Genomic DNA, 4,106 nt, shown 5'->3' with positions numbered 1-4,106 from the left:
GTAAAGTACAAGTAGCAAATGTTCAAAATACAGCATGATTAAAAAGGAATGTGTCAGTTTACAACATTTTTCATGCTGTGTGGATACTAATTGCCTTCTTGAAGCACCAGTCAAAGGAGCTACTTAAAAAAAAACACTCTTTATTGACAGTGTTGCAGTAACCACTTGGAAATCTCATCTGATTAAGTATAGCTTTACTTTCTTCCCTTTTTCTTCCCTTTTTCAAGTTTGTCTCTGGGAATCTTTCCTTGGGACAAATTTTGAGAAAATTGAGCTGGCTATGTCCATACTTAATTGAAGTTAGGTTTTTTGTTTTTTTTTTACTGAAATTTAACTTAAAATACGGCAGGGACATGGGAGCCATCACTATTGCAATGGTATTTTGTACTTCAAAGTCTTCGATTTTATGTGCATGATGTTAAATGTAAGTTCATCCAGTGCAGTTAGGACAGTAGGGAAAAGAGCTGCATTTCTGCTACAACAACTGGTAGAAATAGAAATGCAAATGTGGGAAGATCATACTCCTTTCATCTAAGGCAATACAAACGGTTTAGGGTTGTACTGTGAATTTGGTGCTGTGAAAATCATTGAACTGGTCCTAACCAGAAATAGTTCCCCTTTGGAAATTGTTTATTTCAGCTATGCTTTGTGGCTATAGTATGGCACCCTAAGCACTTGTTAACAGCAGAATGAAAGGAGAAGGAAATGTTCGTTCAGCAGAATGAAATCAGCAGAAGTGTGGGAATTCTGACTTTAGGAGAGGGGAAGAATTATCCTCATGCAAACTAGAAGAGCAAAGGAAAAAGTCCTCGTTGCTGCAGGACAAGATACAATGAAACAAAAGGTAATGGTTACTGGTATGGTTACTGGTATGGGGTTGGCTTGTGGTAAAAGACAGGAGAATTGCAGATTTTCTTTCTGTTACTTTCATGTGTTCTTTCAGCAGTGTGGATTTGGCTTAACCTCAGAATGGGACTGCTCCATGGTAGTGAGAATTTATACTGGTGTCACTCTTCCTGTAACTCTGTTACTCTTTCTGAGACCATGGAAGCTACTTCTGAAAGTCTGGTGTACTCTTATAAATAAGGTAAAACATATTGAATAGGCACTGGAAAATCACACTAGAATATTGTGTGTGTGTGAAATTAAAAATTAACTTTCTCTTCTCTCTCCATTCAGGGCAAAGTGAGGAATGACTCCAAATGGCTAAATTTCACATGACATGTGAGAATCTATATCCAGGCACCAATATCCTGTGTCAGACTGAAAGTTTGTCTGTCTAGTTTAAAGTTCTACATGGCTAACCCTTGCTGCAGTTTCTGAGCATTCATGCTTGTGTTTCCTACAGTAGCGTGTTAAGTATTTATATTTACAACACAGCAGAAATTTGAAAACTCTTACTGTGATCACCTACTGCAAGTTGCTTATGTCACAAGATGGGGCAAGGTCACAGGAATGAGAGACAGCCAAACTAAACTGCACAGCCTTAGTGGAGAGAAATAGGATTGCATGGGTGTCTCTGAGGGCGTGATTTCTTCTGCAGTGTGTTTATTACTGGTAATGAGCAGTGAAAGGGAAAAGTCAGTCTGGGATGAGTTTGGAAGATACTGTCCAACAGAAGATAACCTTTAGCTTTGCAAACAGTTATTTGTTATAGTGTCACTGAGAGGTGATAAACATAGTTTTGTATGGAGGGACACTTCAGTATGGGATCTTACTTTAAATCCAGAGTGTGTCTCAGTCTGTAATGCACTTTGTGATATCCTGCAGGAAAACCAAATGTGAAGAAAGCATTACTATCCAAGGAGTGGCTGTCTCCCCTGTGGGAAACCATTTGATATCTACATAGAGGAAAAATTGTGGTTTGTTTGGCCTTGAAGAGAGAGTACAGGAAAAATGTAGCAGTGCACTGATATAAAGTACATAGCCTCAATTGATGATAAACAAATTTGCACAGCATTATCAAGTTGATATTTTTCTCTGAAGATCAGCACTAGAATTTTACCAGGTATAACTGGTAATTGGTATAACTGGTTAACTGGTATACAGCATGATTATAATTTTCCCCCTCATGCCATGTATCTTAATGTTATAAAAATATACAGGATGTAGTACAGAAGTTTATTTCCAGATGAAAACAAGTTATAATTCCACTGAAAGGAAGGAAGTCAGTCCTACCCACAGGTAAGGACGTGTCAAAATTAAAGCTGCCTATGTGATGCTTATATAAAAAAGCATGCATAGGAAGATTTTCTGTCTTTGACTAAATATTTGGTTTGTTTGTCCTGGGTTTTTGTTTGTTGTTTTTATTTTTCCCCGGTAGTGTCCAAGCAGATGTTTAGTGCTTTGCTTCCTGCTGTTCCTGTTGGTTGGAAAGCAATACAAAACCCTGAGTTTTAGTATGGTCCTGAATATGAAAAGTGAAAAAAGTTTTCTCTTTGTAGAAGCAAATAAAGTAACAGAACTGTCCCTGGAACAAAGTGGATATTTGAAACAGGGTAACCAGGTATAGAGGCAAATTAATTTGCTTTCATAAAAATGGATCTGTGTGGCTTTAGTGCCTGTTTTGGAGTCTGTCGCCATGCAGTGGATCTGTGTCATATAAATGCTTATGAATAATGTTAGGTTGACTACATAGCTACAGTGCATGTGATTAAGCATTGTTTAAAATGAATTTTTGTTACAGAAGTCAGTGCTGATTCTAATATATTGGTAATGAGCTCTGGTACCATCTCTTTTTATTTGATGGAAGGAGAGGAAATACACTGATAACTTCTCTGGGGCAAAAGAAATCCACATCTGTGCTGTCACTGAAAGCTACCTGGACTTGGTTAGCAGGCATTACAATCAGTCTGAAAGAGTTAAAGAGGTGAAGTACTACAAGATAATTGTACTAGCTGGTATGAAAGTAGATCCACTTTTTTTGTATATTCCTTTCTTTGTACGCTTGCTTACTGTGATCTTTAAAATGCTCTGAGTACAGGCAGATCTATCAGCACATTGGCCACTGTGTGTATGTCAAGGAACTGCTGAGTCAAGTGAGTTCAAGAGCAGTTACTGTGTCTTTCTAATTTCATGGAAAGACAAAAATTCTATAACTCTTTGCACAGTGCATACCTGCAGGTAGTGTTCCTCCCCTGGTTTTCTTCCCAGGATGGGAAAAAAGTGGTACTCAGCATCACTGCATGTTTCCTTCACAGCTTTCTTATAGAAAGATGTTTTGGGTGGGAGAGGAAGAAAAAAATTAATATAAACTACTGACAGGTATTGATGCCTCACACATGCAACTAATTAAGATAATCTGTGTCATACTGCATATAATATAATGAGCAAGCTACAATATGTCTCCCTCTTTATTTATTTTCTCCTTTTCTAAATGTATATACTTGAGGCTTCTACTACAACTTCTGACATGTAAAGATTGGGTAGATTCTCTTTGTTATCATCACAATAATCTTTGTTTCACTAACACAAGCTCTGCACTGTTGGATGCTATATCAATAATCTCAAAGGAAGCAGGGGTGATCAGTGTCTTCCAAGATCAGAAACATATTCTATTGGGAGATATGATAAATATGAAAAGGAAACCCTGCACTTCTTTGGGTATCTATTCAGGGAAAGCAGATGACAGAAATATTTAAGGATTGATAGAAGGAAGGAGGTTTTAGTGAGGTGGGGATTGGTCCCCCTAGTAACCTGCAAAAAGAACAGGAGGAAATGGTCTCAAATTGTGCCAGGGGAGGTTTAGATTGAATATTACAAGAAACTTTTTCACTGAAAGGGTCATGAGGCACTGGAACAGGCTGCACAAGGAAGTTGTGGAGTCACAATACCTGGAGGGATTTAAAAGCCATGTAAATGTGGTGCTTAGGAATATGGTTTAGCACTGGACTCTGTAGAGTTTTAGATTATGGTTGGACTTGATGATCTTAAAGATCTTTTCCAAACAGAAAAATTCTGCCATTCTGTGAACAACTTGAGGTCTGGAGCCTTAAGAACATGGTTGGTTACTCTTCTAAACAATTCAGTTTATAAACAAATGTTGTTTTTCCTCAAGTTAAAACATCTCTAAGGTATTTTAAGATATGATAGAATATTTTTGAAGG

The 4,106-nt window shown here is 37.6% G+C and overlaps 1 long non-coding RNA gene across 1 annotated transcript; it reads left to right on the top strand.

The window, feature by feature from the left end:
• On the top strand, nucleotides 1-2,419 carry LOC139795942 (uncharacterized). The gene is made up of 3 exons (XR_011725770.1): nucleotides 1-844; nucleotides 947-1,087; nucleotides 1,180-2,419. It is a non-coding gene; the product is annotated as an uncharacterized lncRNA (long non-coding RNA).
• Nucleotides 2,420-4,106: the final 1,687 nt, after the last annotated feature.

The sequence above is a fragment of the Heliangelus exortis genome, chromosome 4, assembly GCF_036169615.1.
Source record: "Heliangelus exortis chromosome 4, bHelExo1.hap1, whole genome shotgun sequence".
Lineage (NCBI taxonomy): Eukaryota > Metazoa > Chordata > Aves > Apodiformes > Trochilidae > Heliangelus > Heliangelus exortis.
Note: the sequence above shows the minus strand (reverse complement) of the source record. Positions and strands in the feature narration are given on the sequence as shown.